The following is a 15,640-nucleotide window of genomic DNA, read 5'->3' as shown; positions in this document are numbered from 1 at the left end:
CGGTAAGAATCACATGAGCCTCCGAGGCTTTGGTCCCTGTCCCCCCTTCAATGACAAGGAAGTCTGAGGTCAGGGAACGGAAGAGGCATGTGCCGAATCACACGGCTAGAAACGGCAGGTCCTGGGTTCTCTTCAGGGGCCCCCAAAGTCAGACATGGCTCCAGCCGGCACTGCACGTCTGTGTTTTCTCCCGGATCAGAACCACCTCTGGGGGCTAGGACACCCCACGGGCCTGGAGCTGAGTCAGGGCCAGGCTCCCCGGGCGGGACTCCAGCAACCGCGACGACCACTCACGTCCTCCTCTGCACTTACGCCCCCTGACCCAGTTCCCACCGTCACTATTAACGTCTCAGTGTTCCTTAGGTTGTGGGAAAACAGAAATCTTGTGCTTGGTTAAAAATACAGGAAATTGGCAGCTTTTAACCAAAGCCTGTGGGGGAAGAAAAGCCAAGAGACACCCGGCTCTTACTATGAGCTGAACATCTTGCTGAGCACTTTGTGTGGATTCACTCCCCACACCTTGACGACCGCCTGGGAAGGGTCCCCATCCACAGCCAAGTGACAGCCAGCCAGCCAGCCAGCCAGCGAGGTCTCAGCTGCCACAGGAAGGCCCTGTGCTCAGGTCCACGGCCCTGCTTCAACCCAGTGTGCCTCCGATGCGCAGGCTGGGTGAGGACTGGGCGGGGACGCGTTCACTCCGCTGACTCCTGAGGAAAACAGCTGGCGGAGAAGGGTCTGTCTGCCCTGATCCCCACCCTCGCCGGGCTGCTGGGGAACAGGGGAGCCCGCAGCCCCCTCGGAGCAGTGTGGCAGGTGAGGCCGCTCGGAGGTGATGCCTCCGTGGTCCTTTCCACCCCTGCTGCCACGCTGCTGGGCTTACACAGAGGGGAGGAAGCATCCAGTCCCGCTCGGGGGAGCGAAACGCCTGCCTGGTCAGCAGGTTCCACGCGGCGAGTACGGGTCCGAGGCCGGCCGAGTGGGGCGTGAGAGCCAGAATGGAACCGACAGCACCCTGTGAGGTCAGACTCCAGAGAAGGGGACCCAGGAGGGGCCCAGATAGCCGTCACACAGCGGTTTCAGGCATCCTGGTCAGAGCTAAGGCCCCCCCCCCCCCAAGATCCCTGAGTGCAGGTGGGAAACTGAGGCCCAGAGACAGCCACATAAAAACCTTTTGTGTGTGAAGGAGAGGCACGGCCACACCGCCCGAGCCTGCTGGACGGGAGCAGAGGGAAGATGCCAGCTTAGAGGCCGTGGGAGGGACCGCCAGGAGGCGCACCCACCGATGTCCCTGCACAACCATGTGGCTGGAGACGCGCTCGTCCCCGCCGCTGCATGCCCACAGCCTGCCAGGGCCGCCGGGCTCCCTGCTCGGCCTGTTGCGTGAACAGGCTGGTGACCTAGCCGATCCCGGGCTCTCCACCAACACCCTCACCGGCCGGGGATGTGCAATGTGGCCGCCAGCGCGGCTCCCTCTGGGACCTTGCGCCCGAGGGGATCCCACCCAGGGTGTGTGATCAGCACCACCTCGTGCCCCCAGGGCCCCCCGCGGCACTCCCAACGGACCCTGTATCACCATGCGGCCCTGCTGCCACCCCAGTACCACTTGTCACCATCTGTCCATCGCGCTGTGAACGGGCAGAACTTGGTGGAGTCTGTGTGTTGCTGCCGCAGGCCCTTTGCACTTGCTCTTGTCCCCAGTGCTCTGGTCCTTGACCATCTTTACTTTTTTTTTTTTTTCAGAGGGAAAGAGAGTGCATGTACAAGTAGGGGAGGGACGGGGGTGGGGGGGAGAGAGAATCCCAAGCAGCTTCCATGCCCAGCCAGACTCGGGGCTCGATCTCACAACTGTGAGGTCATGACCTGAGCTGAAATCAAGAGTTGGACGCTCAACCAACTGAGCCACCCAGGTGGCCCCACCGTCTTTTCTAACGAACAGACTCGGCCCCACTCACATGCCGAGGTAGGAGTTGGCCAGCTCCAGCCCATGCGACAAATCAGACTGTCACCTGACCACGTAAGCAGTTTCGCTAGGGCGGTCCCATCACTTTCTCGGGTTCCTCTTCCCTCTTACGAGGACACCTGAGGCTGCATTCAGGGCCTACCTGGCTAATCCAGGGTGACCCCCCTCATCTCCAGGTCTCCGTGCCCGGGGGCTGATACCCTGGGGGCAGATGTCACAGAAGGGACGGGCCCTGGTTCCCATTTCCAGGATCACCTCAGGAGGCAAAACACCAGATAAGGTGAACGCTTTCCCTTCTTCTAAACACACAGCGGGTCCCTGACTCACCAAATGAAGGCACAGAAGCAAAAATTAGCCTTTCTATCCTGGATAATCTTCCCATCACTCACACAGCAGAAAACAGCCACCTTGTCATTAAAGAGATATATTAAGCCGTTTAATATCAGGTTTTCGGATGGCGGAGGTTCTAGAAGGAGAGAGGAGGGCCTCTCCCTGGCAGCTGACTTCACCGTGACCTTTCAGCCCTATAACCCACTGTCAGTATTTCTTGCTACTTTTGGTGGCTGTCACCTGCCCTGGTGCCATGTGAGTGTGGGGGGCCTACTTGGCGAAACACGCCGGCCGGTCTTTAGTGATGGATGTCTGACCCGTGTTGTTTGAGCTGCCATGGCAAGTTCGAGGCCCTCAGTGGCTGCAGAGGGGACGTGGCCCCCGGGGCTTGGCTGCCACCCCAGCCGGTGCCCACTAAGCCTGCCGCTGCTCACCACACCTGCAGGTGTGGACGCCAGAGAACCCTTGAGAGCGAGGGCGGCAGCAGGCCTGGGAAGACTGGGGAGGCCCCAGTGCAGACTCGTCATGGGGGGAGGGGGGCCCTGCATAAAGTGTGCCGAGCAGAAGACGTACTCAGGTGCCCTTAGCCCTGGAAGGCATGCCCGTCCCACAAGAACTTGGAGGTGTGAAGGTTACAAGAGCTTCTAACCCAGACGTGAAGACAGGCCAGCGGACTGGCCTTTGCGGGGCCTGGCAGGGAGGGCACTTGGGGTGCAGCGGGAGCGGGGCCGTGGGCCTGGCTGTGCCCCCTGCTGCTCAGTCACCCGGCTCTGGTCCCGTCTGGATATGAGACGGTTGGCCAAGTGCCTGGGTCTAGGGTGAGCGCGTCTAGGGAGGGACCTGTGTGGTCGCGTCCTTGCGCAGTGAAACCTCTGTGGTCTGCCGTTCTTTTCAAGGTAACAGACGAGATGCCACTGTGTCCCGTCTCCTGAGGGGCCTGAACGTTCAGCACCAACGTGACTGCTGTGATGCTGTTTTCTCTCCGGTCGGAAAAACAAACTACTCTAGATGGCGGGGGGGGGGGGGGGGGGGGGGGCTGTATTCCAGCTCGTTCTCCAAGGCTTGTTTAAGGAGACCCAGAGTCTGCAGAATTCCCTTCTGAGGAATGAAAACAGGCAGACGAGAGAAGTGCCGGCCTCCGTTTCCTTCCCAGCACAAGGGAACGGAGACCTGCCTTCCTTCCCTCCTGCTAGTCTCCCCTCTTCTGAGACAATTAGAGTCGTGGCCCGCACGCTGACAGGCACCCCGGGACCGTGATAGCCAGAGAAAAGCACAAAAAGACACTGTCGATATTGCTGTTTGGGAGAACATTTTGGGGCAAAAAAGGACTTGCTCGTTTGCCTTCAAACAAAGGGGATCATCTTCCTCAGATCCCTCCAAGGACACGCACGCCACAGCGTGAGCCAGGTCCCCCACGGCGGCTCCCCCCACGGACCTCAGCTTCCCCATCTGCACAGCGGGGGCACAGCAGGTGCCGGCTCGGAACCACACTCCCTGAAGGTTTTGCTCAGTTTTTCCCGTTTAGTCCTTTTCCTGCCAGACTCTTGCAACCGGTTTAGAATTGTTAACAATTTCCTTTCCTTTTTATTTTGCTAAGCAGAGGGATTCCGGGGTGCCAAGTAAAAGCAGGAGAAGACGGTTAACTTCTTCGGTCAACCTGAATTAATGCAGTCTTGGCTGGTGGTCAGTCCATGGGGGGCTCGGGGGCAGCTGGGGTCGGTGAGGGAGGAAACCCTTCTCCAAGGCCCCACACAGTGCTCCCGGCCACAGACCCTGCAGGTCAGGAGCCCCACTTTGTCCCCAAGGGTGCCTGTCCTGCCGTGTCTTCTCGAGCTGATTGAGTCCGACGCGCTCTCAGTGTGGCGGAGCTCAGCGTGACCAGCTTACTCGGATGGTGCTGCAGGGCAGGGAGCCCAGGGCAGACGCCGGCCGCTCTGGGCCACCGGGGACCCAGCAGCTCGGCCTCCTGGGGGCTGGCAGGGCTGTCCAGAGATGCCTGGGAAGACCCAGGAGAGTCTCTCCAAAGCCAGGTTCAGGTGTTGCTTATTTGGTTTTCAGTTAATAGGGTCCATTTTTGTTCTGACTCTAAAAATAACCCACAAAGCTGGAGACGGCCCGTGTGCCACACAGCAGGGGGCCTGTGAGGTTAATGGCCGTGTGACACGTGGAATCGGCTTGTCCCTCCCAGAGCCTCGGGGGGCACGCGGGCTGCGTGCTCGGGACACAGCCGGAGGCCCCCAGGGGGACGCGGCATCGCAGCCGAAGAACCCCACGTGCCCGACCCTGCCTGCAGGTCGCTGCAGGGACCAGAGCACACCCCACCTTGTGGACCTCCCCTGCCCTGGGGTCCGGAGCACCTGGCCTCTGAGCCTCTGGGAGCCCTGTGTGCGCACCTGCAGCGGCCCGGACAGCCTGCTGGGGTCCTGCTCCTTCGAGCGGGCACCACTGTGGCCCGTCTGGCGACCCAGACGCCAGGTGCTGCTCTGAACCCTCAGGAGCCCGCATGCCCCTGGCTGGTGGGTTACACACATTAAAGCCCCTCGGAGTCTGTCTGTTTGGTCACTCGTTCACTCTACTTCACTCACTCGTTCTGTGCACCTACTATGCAGCTGGGGCTGCAGACACAGAGTTGAGGAAAATGGCCTGGGGCGCGCCCCGTGGAGCTGCTAGTCTAGTGGGACAGCAGATAGCGGTTACACCCCAATCCCTGTCATTGTGACCGGTGAGCAGGGAACGGTTAGATAGACGCCGATCCCCGGCACTGCGACGGGCCAGCAGGGATAGACCCAGATCCCCGGCACTGCGATGGGCCAGCAGGGAAAGGTTAGATAGACGCCAATCCCCGGCACTGCGACGGGCCAGCAGGTAACAGTTAGATAGATGCCAATCCCCGGCACTGCGACGGGCCAGCAGGGAATGGTTAGATAGATGCTGATCCCTGGCCCTGCGACGGGCGAGCCGCGGATGTTTGTGTGGCTTTGGGAGGAGGGGTACTTGCAAGGGTGAGTCCTCAGCGGGCTCGTCCTCCTGACAACGAGATGCTCGTTAGTTCTCCCCGCCGATGGCTGAGCCCCACAGTGGCAATATGCCGCACAGTCTATGTGGGAGCCTGGTCGCTGCTCCAGTAGGAGCTGACAGCCCGCAACCAGCCAGAGAGGAGCGGGTCCCACGCCCGCTGAGCTCTGGTGGGGGGACGGTGCTGGTCCTGACTCCCCATGTGCCCACTTGCATGCGTGCACACACTCACGTACACATGCACACCTCGTCTCTTGTGGGTTCCCAGGACTCGGGGCCCTGGGGGAGGCCGATGCCGTCAGCAGGCTGCTCTGGAGACGTCCGGCAGTGCGCGGCTGGGACCCTCGCCTCCCTCCTTCCTCACTGCCAGGACCCTAGACCCCGCTGCCCCGTGCTCTCAGGGACGTCCTCCACGCCTGCCCACGTTGGTCTGGGAGCGTCCTCAGAAGCGGAGCAGACTGTAGCACTGCCCCCATCACGGCACATCCACTGACGTCCCGGCCCCGGGGCCCAGCGTCCCCCCGCATGCCCTGGGTCCCAGCCACCCCGAATCGTCCTTGCGCGGTGCCTCTGTTGGCCAACGCCTTCTCGTCTGCTGCAGCTCAGAGCACAAGATCTGCCCCATCCCCAGCCGTGTGGAGAAGGCTGCTCCTGGCTAAGCCCCGTGAGGCACCCGCCCCACTGCCCGTGGGCTCTTCTCCTGTCCCGCCTCCCCAGCTGAGGCACTCAGGGAGCCCCACGGGAAATGAGCTGACCGCCGTAAAACCTCGCTTTCTTGTCGGGGTGCTCTTGAGGGTCGGCAGGGAGCCCCGGTGCCCTGAGGCAGCGCCACACTACCCCGTGCGCAAAGCCGCACTCGGCTCCTGCCACAGGGAGGCCAGCAGGGCGTGCCTGCTCGGGTCTTCAGCCTACCCTGCCCTGCCCTGGCCTCTCCATACCCGTGTGGGCCACCGGCCTCAGACGGGACCACAGGTGGCCCGTTGCTAGAATGTTCTGTCCTAGACCTTCCCGTGTCTGGTGCTCGCCTTACGGCTTACACACCCCCTACTGCCACGTGGCCCGGAGCCGCGCCCGCACGCGGGCGACGCTCTGCCAGTTCCCCGGGGGGAGGAACCTACACACAGCAGGGGAGAGGCCTGTCGCCAAATCGTCTCTGCCGCCTTGCTCAGCCGGAACCCTCTCGGGACGATGTGGCCTCTGAAACGTTCGTGTCCTCCCCACTAGAACTTAGGCTCCCTGCCAGGCTGGACCTTATTGCTAGTAAGTCGGCCGTAAGCCAGGCCAGTGGGGGTGCAGGACAACAATGGGCCCAATCACCAGGACTCACGAGGGGTCTACAGCAGAGACAGGGGCTCTAGCAGCTTCTGGGGGGGTGGGTCACGGTCTGACCCGCGAAGCTGGCTGGGCTGCCCACGGGGGAGGGTGCTGGCGCTCCTGGAAGCCAGTCAGGAGGAGGGTGGGAAGCGGGCTCGCAGATTGGCCCACGCTAAGCACAGACACAAAGCGGTCCTTGTTCACCTCCGGTCAGGCCCAGGCCTCTGCTGGCTCCGCACCCCGTGGCTGGCTATTGGGCGGTCAGTTTGCCTTAGGGGCCCGGGTCAGGGCACCGGTGGAGAGAAAATATGAATTATTTATCAAGAGAATGACAAATCCTTGGAAACTCCGCTAAGTGCCTGCTCACTGGTCCTCAGAATCTTTTTATTTCCCCACGCCTTAGTATGTAAGGCAGTGCCTCGAAGTCCTTCCGCACCCAGGAAGAACTCCTATTCACCCTGCAAAACCCAGCTCGAAGGTCTCCTCCCAAGGTTGTTTGGCGGCCAAGACTCCTCCTTTCTTGCCCTCCCACCCTGTACGGCCTCGTCAGTGGTCCTGCGTGGGTCTGTGCCCAGGTCCGTCCATAAGCCAAGCTGAGCTCTCACCCCCGGGAGCTGTTCTGGCCCCGTGCCAGGCGCCCAGCACAGTGAGCACAGGACGGGACAAGACCACAGGTTCTCCTAGGATCAGTGACTCGTTCTCAGGAGCATCTGTTTTCAGAACCGCACCTGCTGTTCACACAGCCCCGTGGCCACCCTCGGGTCTCTGGGTTTTGACTGTGTTGGATGCCAGCAGTGTCTCACCTGCCCGCCAGAGCCCTCCCAGGTCACCTCTGGGCCTCAGGACAGCAGCGTGCGTGGAGGAAGCCTGTGGCCCGAGTAGGGTCAGCCTCGGCACTGCCCGCTGGGGACCACGGACAGCCTACCGCGGCCTCCCTGCCCGCACAGGCCTGTGGGACAGGGGAAAGCCAGCAGCTCCCAGCTGCCTCTCTGCATCAGGCAGCCGCCACACGGACATCACTTCAGGAATTGCTGCCCCACAGCGGCCCCAAGGCAGGGCACCCCTGCCGGCCGAGGAGCTCAGGCTCTCCGGGGGCCTCACCCCACATCCAGACGGGGGCCCAGTGAGGGCCAGGGGCTGCTCAGGGCCGACCCAGAGTTCAGGAAAATGTCCCTGAGGCGGGTGCCTGTCTGGGAGTTTGGCCCCTGGTCAGACACTGGCCATGTGGGGGGCCTGCAGGTTAATGGGGGGTGGTGGTCGCTCAGTGGTCTCCAGCGTGTGGCTCCCGGTGTGGCCCCACAGCCTCTTGGGCCCTCAGCTCGTGGGGGAGGCAGCTGCCCTGCGCCCAGGGCAGGGCCAAGGTCACGGGGAGCGGGCCTTCAGACCAAGGTCGTAATCACAGAGGGGACTCTGCTCGCCTGCTGGTGCCTCCTGCTCTCAGGATACACTCTGCCTGGTGGGCCACGCTTGGTCAGAGCGGGAGGGAGGCTCGGGGCTCTGCGTGTAGAGATACTGCCTCAGCCGGAACATTCTTGTGCAGCTGCCTCTGTGCATGCATCTCGACTGCTCGGAATTCCTGGGCCTCAAACAGCCGTTTGAGGACGGTTTCTCTGGGTTACACACACACACGCACGCACACGTTTCCATTCTTTGCAGAGACAAGCAGATGGCCAGTCTGCAAGCCCTGCAGCACCCACAGGACACACGGTGGAGGCCTCCAGCCACTGGGCCAAGGCTTGGCCGTGCAGAGAACAGGTGACTCACGGCGGACAAGACATGCTGCACTGGAGGCGCTTCCCTGTGCTCCATTAACACAGATAAACAGCAAACAGGAGGCGAATCGGAGTACTTAGGCCTCTTCATCATGTGCCGGCTGGGAGACGTAGCAGACCCCAGCCCCAGCGAGGTGGGTCCCACCACAGCCCTGCCTCAGCCTGATGACGCTTGAAGGGCCGGGACCTGGCATCCGGGAGCCTGGACCACAGCCCTGGCCGGCTGCCCTCCCCCCGTTGATATGTAAACCCTCTGGACCCTCAGTTTCCTCCTCCTTGAGGGGGAGTTGGCGATACAAATAAAGCCTACTTCTGTGGTTGGAAAGGTCAAAGGACTTGGTGCGAGTGACAAAGCTGTCAGCTATCCATCACCTGCTCCCTCACTGGCCAGAGCAGCGACCGAACAACCCTGATAGATGTGCAAAGAGGAGGAAGTCCGAGGGTCAGAGCCCACACGGCAGCCTTGGACACGTTCTTTCTGCATCCACGTGGAGACACGAAAGCGAAGGGGGAAGAGAAGCAGGTGCGTGCTCCCCCCGCACAGGGGCGGTCACCACCGACGAGTGTCACAGAGCTGTGCGCGCACAGTTGGCCCCGATGCTATCCATTGATTCTCCCAAACCCAGGGAGCCTCCTGCCCTCCTAGGCAAGGGGAGCAGGGACCCGAGGCCCAGACCTTGGGATCAACACGTTCACTGCCTGTGACCTCTCCAGGCCGTGTGGACAACCTCTCGCCTGCCCGTTAGTCCCCAGCACAGCCCCCACAGCGAGCAGAGACATCGGATTCCAGCCCAGGCACCAGGCTGCACCCTGGGAACCTCGCCCTGGGTTATAGACCGCTGTATGGCCTCCGGACGGCTCTGGCAGGACCTCTTACAGCCAAACACAGCCCCACCCTGTGACCAAGCACTTCATTCCGTCCCCCCAAAACAGGGTCCTCCAAAAACACAAGCATGGGCACAGCAGCATAGGGTTCCATGCACAAGAGGACAAGGGATGGCTGTCTATGTGCAGGAATTGGGTTTTACAAACACTTACAATATTTGCTCTTGGTCTAATCTAATCTCTCAACACATAGAAAATGAGGTCCCAAGATGGTTGGAGGGCAAATTGACGAACAGTGAGGATGAAGACTTTAGTACCCTTGTCAACCACGGCACTGAGAAGAGGTGTTGTTGGTGAACAAGGAGACTGTGCTTATCTGGGTGCCCAAACGGGTTGGACTCTGCCCCAAAAAGATATGTTGAAGTCCTAACCCTGAAACCTGAGAACCTCCCGCGTCCTGGCCCTGGGACCCGCGAACCTCCCGCGTCCTGGCCCTGCGACCCGCAAATGTTCTGAGTCCTGGCCCTGGGACCCGCGAACCTCCCGCGTCCTGGCCCTAAGACCCGCGAACCTCCGGCGTCCTGGCCATGGGACCCGCGAACCTCCCGCATCCTGGCCCTGGGACCCGCAAATGTTCTGAGTCCTGGCCCTGGGACCCGCGAGCCTCCCGCGTCCTGGCCCTGGGACCCGCGAACCTCCCGCGTCCTGGTCCTGGGACCCGCAAATGTTCTGAGTCCTGGCCCTGGGACCCGCGAACCTCCCGCGTCCTGGCCCTAAGACCCGCGAACCTCCGGCGTCCTGGTCCTGGGACCCGCGAACCTCCCGCGTCCTGGCCCTGGGACCCGCGAGCCTCCCGCGTCCTGGCCATGGGACCCGCGAACCTCCCGCATCCTGGCCCTGGGACCCGCAAATGTTCTGAGTCCTGGCCCTGGGACCCGCGAGCCTCCCGCGTCCTGGCCCTGGGACCCGCGAACCTCCCGCGTCCTGGTCCTGGGACCCGCAAACCTCCCGCGTCCTGGCCCTGGGACCTACGAACATTCTGAGTCCTGACCCTGGGACCCGCGAAACTCTTGCATCCTGGCCCTGGGACCCGCAAACTTCCTGCATATTGACCTTGGGACCCGCGAACCTCCCGTGTCCTGGCCCTGGGACCTGCGAACCTCCCTCGTCCTGGCACTGGGACCCGCGAACCTCCCGAGTCCTGGCCCTGGGACCCGCAAATGTTCTGAGTCCTGGCCCTGGGACCCGCGAGCCTCCCGCGTCCTGGCCCTGGGACCCGCGAACCTCCCGCGTCCTGGTCCTGGGACCCGCAAACCTCCCGTGTCCTGGCCCTGGGACCTACGAACATTCTGAGTCCTGACCCTGGGACCCGCGAAACTCTTGCATCCTGGCCCTGGGACCCGCAAACTTCCTGCATATTGACCTTGGGACCCGCGAACCTCCCGTGTCCTGGCCCTGGGACCCGCAAACCTCCCTCGTCCTGGCCCTGGGACCCGCGAACCTCCCGTGTCCTGGCCCTGGGACCCGCAAACCTCCCTCGTCCTGGCCCTGGGACCCGCGAACCTCCCGCGTCCTGGCCCTGGGACCCGCAAATGTTCTGAGTCCTGACCCTGGGATCCACAAACCTGAACTTACTTGGAAGTAGGGACTCTGCGGACGTGATGGTTAATAGGAGGTCACGCTGGAGCAGGGTGGGCCACAGAGGAGGTCCCTTCTGAAAGCCCTCCAGCCGCCTGCCCTGCACTAGCCAGCCCCGGTCATACTCAAAGGTGAAGGGGAGCTTGTCTCCCCCCGTCTGCCGCCGTCTGCCCACCTGATTCGCTTTGTGCACAGGCACCACCCGTGAGCCAGGCCCCCATCCTGGGGCCGCACTGCCGGAGCACTCTGCTCTCTGTCCCATCTGAGTGGCGGGACGGCGGAGTCCGCACAGAGTGTGGGTCCGAGGCACAAGGCCAGGCCCAGAGGCTCGGTGGGCATGTGTGGGATGGCTGTGAATGTTTGTGCTGGGGGGTGGTCACAGCCTGTGTCATGGGCCTGCCCGGAAGGCTCCTTTTCAAGAAGCAGGTTGAAGTCCGTTGCCACGAGCCATACTCTCTGGAACGTCCAACTGAGTCCACCCACTGTGGCCAAGCCACCGGCTTCTTGCAGCCGCCTGTGGGGCACATGGTGCCCGTGGCCATGCCTGCTTGCTCTGCGGACACATTGGCCTCGCAGACCTCAGCCACACAGCTCATCGCCGACATAGCGTATGTGTTGTCTCAACGTTCACCCGTGAATGCTACGCTGAAAGCACAGCCACAGCCTCCACCAAGTAGACACACAGAACACACAGAACAAAAGCCTTGGGCTGCAGGGGGCACCTGGGGGGCTCAGTCCGTCAGTCGTCCGACACCTGCTTTTGGCTCAGGTCATGACCTCACGGTTTGAGAGTTTGAGCCGCGTGCCTGTCTCTGTGCTAACCGTGAGGAGCCTGCTTGGGATTCTCTCTCCTTCTGTCTGCTCCTCCCTAGCGTGTGCGCTCGGTCTCTCAAAACGCTAAATAAACTTAAAAACAAAAACTCTCGTGCTTCAAAGGACACCACACACGTGGTGAGGGTCTTGGGCTCAAAATACATAGAGAATGCCTACAGCTTCCTAATGAAGAGACAACCCCCCTGGAAAATGGCAGATTTGAGTAGACGTTCCTCCAGAAAAGATACACAAACGGCCAACAAGGGCGCGTCAAGACGCTCAACATCATTAGTCATCAGGAAAATGCGGGGCTAAACCACTAGGAGACAGACACCACACCGCAGGGGGGCCGGGATCTAAGAGACAGATAATAACGGCCACTGGCCAGGATGCAGGGTTGCTGCGGACGTAAGGGGAGCGGCTCCCGTGGGAAACAGTCTGGCAGTCTCTCCGACAGGTCAGTTCAGTTGTTAGAAGATCCAGCAACTCCGCTCCTAAGTGTGGACCCAAGAGACACGAAAACACACATCCATGCAAAAACCCGTCCGTGAGTATTCATGACGGCAATATTCACAACAACCCCGAACTGCAACTAGCCCCAATGCCATTAACAGGTGGAAGTACAAATAAAATGTGGCCCAGCCCCACGAGGCAGTATCGTTCGGCCCAGAAAGGAGTGGGGCGCCGGCACCTGCCACAGTATGGGTCATCCCGGAGGACGCGGTGCTCGGTGAAAGAAGCTGGTCACGTTTATGTGTGATTCTATTGGGAGGAAACTCCAGAATTGGTAAATCCCGGAGACCGAAGATGGATTGGTGGCGTCTGGGCCTACAGGGTGGGCGAGGGGGACCCGGGCACACTGCATGGGGCTCTTCCTAGAGTCACCAAAATGTTCCGAAGTGGATTGTGGTGATAGATGCTCATTTCTGTGGATGCACTAAAAGCTGTTGAGTTGGGGCGCCTGGGTGGCTCAGTCGGTTGGGCGGCCGACTTCGGCTCAGGTCATGATCTCATGGTCTGTGAGTTCGAGCCCCGCGTCAGGCTCTGTGCTGACAGCTCAGAGCCTGGAGCCTGTTTCAGATTCTGTGTCTCCGTCTCTCTCTGACCCTCCCCCGTTCATGCTCTGTCTCTCTCTGTCTCAAAAATAAATAAACAGTAAAAAAAAAAAAAAATTTAAAAGCTGCTGAGTCGTAGGCTTTAAGTGAGTGAACCGTACGATACGTGAATTACATCTTGCCCCTAACTTGTTAGAAACCTTACTTTAACCCTGAAGCAAGAAAGTCCAGAAACTCGTGAGCTAATGTGCTAGGGGTGGGTTTTTCATTGACTTTTAAAAATGTGTAATGCTAAACTTTAAGTGGTCATCCCCATGCACAGAAACCACACTTTGCAGGACCCCCAGTCTCCACCCCCATCTCACCAGCCACCCTCTTCTAGAGCCTCGTAACTTATATCCTTCGAGACCTTGGAGGAAAAGTACTAGCATATAATTAATTCCTAATATTGGACTGACAACTTACAAAACTTTCAGGAGTTCAGAGAGGAAAGTTTTTCTTAAAAAGAGCTATTAATCATGGATTTTAGTTTTTTAATGCCATGGTCATAAACCACAGCTGTTTTCATATTCAGACCACAGCCACTGGGGACAGGAATGGCGTGTGCAGCCTCCCGGGGTCCTGGGCCTGGGCCCCAGGGTCCTCAGGGGAGTGGAGGCTGCTGGCAACAGGACCACAGTCAATGCCAGGCTCAGGGCACGGTCAGCGGAGGGGAGTCCGGATGCCAGGAAATGCCTGGATACGACCCAGCAGAGCAGCAAGAGGATGGGACGAGAGGGGGCAACACCATCAGCTTGGAACCCCTGCCCTGTGCCCACCGTGCCCGGCCAGTCCTCTGCCTAGGACCGCGCTGTGTGCAGGGGAAGGGGCCTGGCCCACCTCAGGATGCCCACCATGGCTCTGGCAGTCTAGCTGGCAGGTCATGGGCATACACGCTCCCTTTCTGGCCTCATTTTCCCCAGTTGCCTAGAGATTCTCAACCCTGTTTCCATGGCTTCAGCCTGGCCTCAACATCCCCCTGGCCTTTGCTGAGCACTGGTAGAAACCCTGTCCCAGATGGTCCACGGGTGGCCTCAGCCTTCAGATGCCAAACAGGTAGGACCAGACATCCCTCCTGCTATAAACAGGCTGGGTGCTGAGAATTCAGGAGAAAAGGGGCCGACGTGAGCTATGTGAGCTTTCCGGGGACCCATGAGCCTGGCTGCCCTACCCTGCCAGACCGCTATATTCCTCCATGACCATGGAGGTGATGGTGCCCACCATGGAGGAGGAACCCCGGGGGAGGCTGGGAAGGAGTGGCTTGGGGAGGCCATAGTGGAGGGCAGAGGGGGGTGAAGTTAGGGGAGGGGAGACCTGGAAGAGGAGGAGGCTGGGCTGGGGCAGGGCCAGGGGAGGCTGGGAGAGGCCAGGGGAGGGAAGGCTAGGAGGAGGGGAAGCCCAGGGGAGAGGGAGGCCGGGGTGGGGGCGGAGGCCAGGCTCCCTGGACTTTTGGCTCGACCTCAGGCAGTCTATACGACTTCTCCGAGTCCTGGTTCCCTCATCTTTATGTGGCAGAACAACAGCAAGAATAATACTGCTTCCTGTAACTCACAGAGGCATTTTGAAGACACAACGACAAATGTGTGACCCCGTGGCACAGAGCCTGGCCCAGGAAATGCCAGGACGGCAGTGCCTGCACAGAGCAGCCACTCAGGCAATGCCACCAATGCTGCTGTGTTTCCGCCCACACGGGGCGTCCTGACCGCAGGCGTTCGCACAGGTCACTCCATGGAGGGACAGGAAGGGCACCGTTGTGACATTGAGGGACCGAGAAGTAGCCGTTCTACTTCAGCTCCCTGTGAGAGGCTGCGACCTCTCAACTGTTTCCCCTCGGCAGAGGGGCTGAAACCGTGAAGAAGCCCAAGGAGGGTGGAAAGTTTCACAAGGAACCCATGCCTGCTCCAGGCCTCACCTCCTTCCGGAATGTTCCACGAGAAGCCCATACCCACTGCAGGCCTCAGTCCCCTCCAGAATGTTCCACGAGGAGCCCGTGCCTGCCCCCAGGCTGCATACCCTCTAGCTGTCTCACCCCAGTCGTCCCTCGTGAGTCGGGGATACATGAACCATGCTGGTTGTCCACACACCTGCCTCCAGCCGTCCTCCTGAGACAGCCAAGCCCGTTAACGGCTCCCTCTTCTATACGATTCTCCCGACGGAGGTGCCAACTTCCCTTCCTGCAGCCACAGGGAAGGAGGTGCTGTGCTCACGGACCCTCGACACAGTCAGGGGTGGCATCAGCACTCCTCAGCATGGGGCATGCCCACTGTATCCCGGCAGCCCCAGGCCTTCGCCCTCCCCTGGTGCCTTCGTCTTGCCTGTGTGAATAAGGTCCCACCTGCTCCAGGCAGCCCCAGCCCACAGACCGGTCAAGCGGAGCCTCGGGGAAGCCCCCAGCAGGACATCTGGCCCAAGGAATGAGAGCAAGAGTCCCAGAAGCACCCTGACACAAAATCATACCTTCGGTCACAAGTTACACACTAGCAGCTATATTTTCTTTGGCCCGAAAGGTATTTGGAATGCTTCTCGATTAGTGACCATCATTCTCAACGTTTGAAAATTAAGCAGAAGAGATGTTCCAGCTTATTCTGAAAATCAGGACAAATGGCCACGATCTGGTGAACAAAAGACAGCTTCCCTTCGTCCCACCACCCCCCAGAGCGGCAGGCTCACACAACTTGCACGGTCCTTGTGGGCACTCGGGGGTGCAACGAACCCTTGCCGGTGCACAAACAGCCTTGTTGGGGCTAACAAAGGGTGGCAGAGCAACCTTGGACCACGTGGGTACCCAAGCCCCAGGATCACCGGAGCGGACATCAAAACCACGATGCTCCTTGTGAATTTTCTGGGGATGGCCTGGATGTCAAATATCCCTTCTCCAC

At 60.4% G+C, this 15,640-nt stretch overlaps 1 protein-coding gene and 1 long non-coding RNA gene across 2 annotated transcripts in view; one reads left to right on the top strand and one right to left on the bottom strand.

The window, feature by feature from the left end:
- The window catches only part of LOC125154464 (uncharacterized), a 104,984-nt gene that overhangs the window by 62,467 nt on the left and 26,877 nt on the right, over positions 1 to 15,640 (top strand). The gene's annotated exons all lie outside the window — the stretch shown is intronic.
- Positions 1 to 15,640, bottom strand: part of FAM20C (FAM20C golgi associated secretory pathway kinase) — a 47,355-nt gene that overhangs the window by 17,360 nt on the left and 14,355 nt on the right. The gene's annotated exons all lie outside the window — the stretch shown is intronic.

This window comes from Prionailurus viverrinus, chromosome E3, assembly GCF_022837055.1.
Source record: "Prionailurus viverrinus isolate Anna chromosome E3, UM_Priviv_1.0, whole genome shotgun sequence".
In the NCBI taxonomy this organism is placed as follows: domain Eukaryota; kingdom Metazoa; phylum Chordata; class Mammalia; order Carnivora; family Felidae; genus Prionailurus; species Prionailurus viverrinus.
Note: the sequence above shows the minus strand (reverse complement) of the source record. Positions and strands in the feature narration are given on the sequence as shown.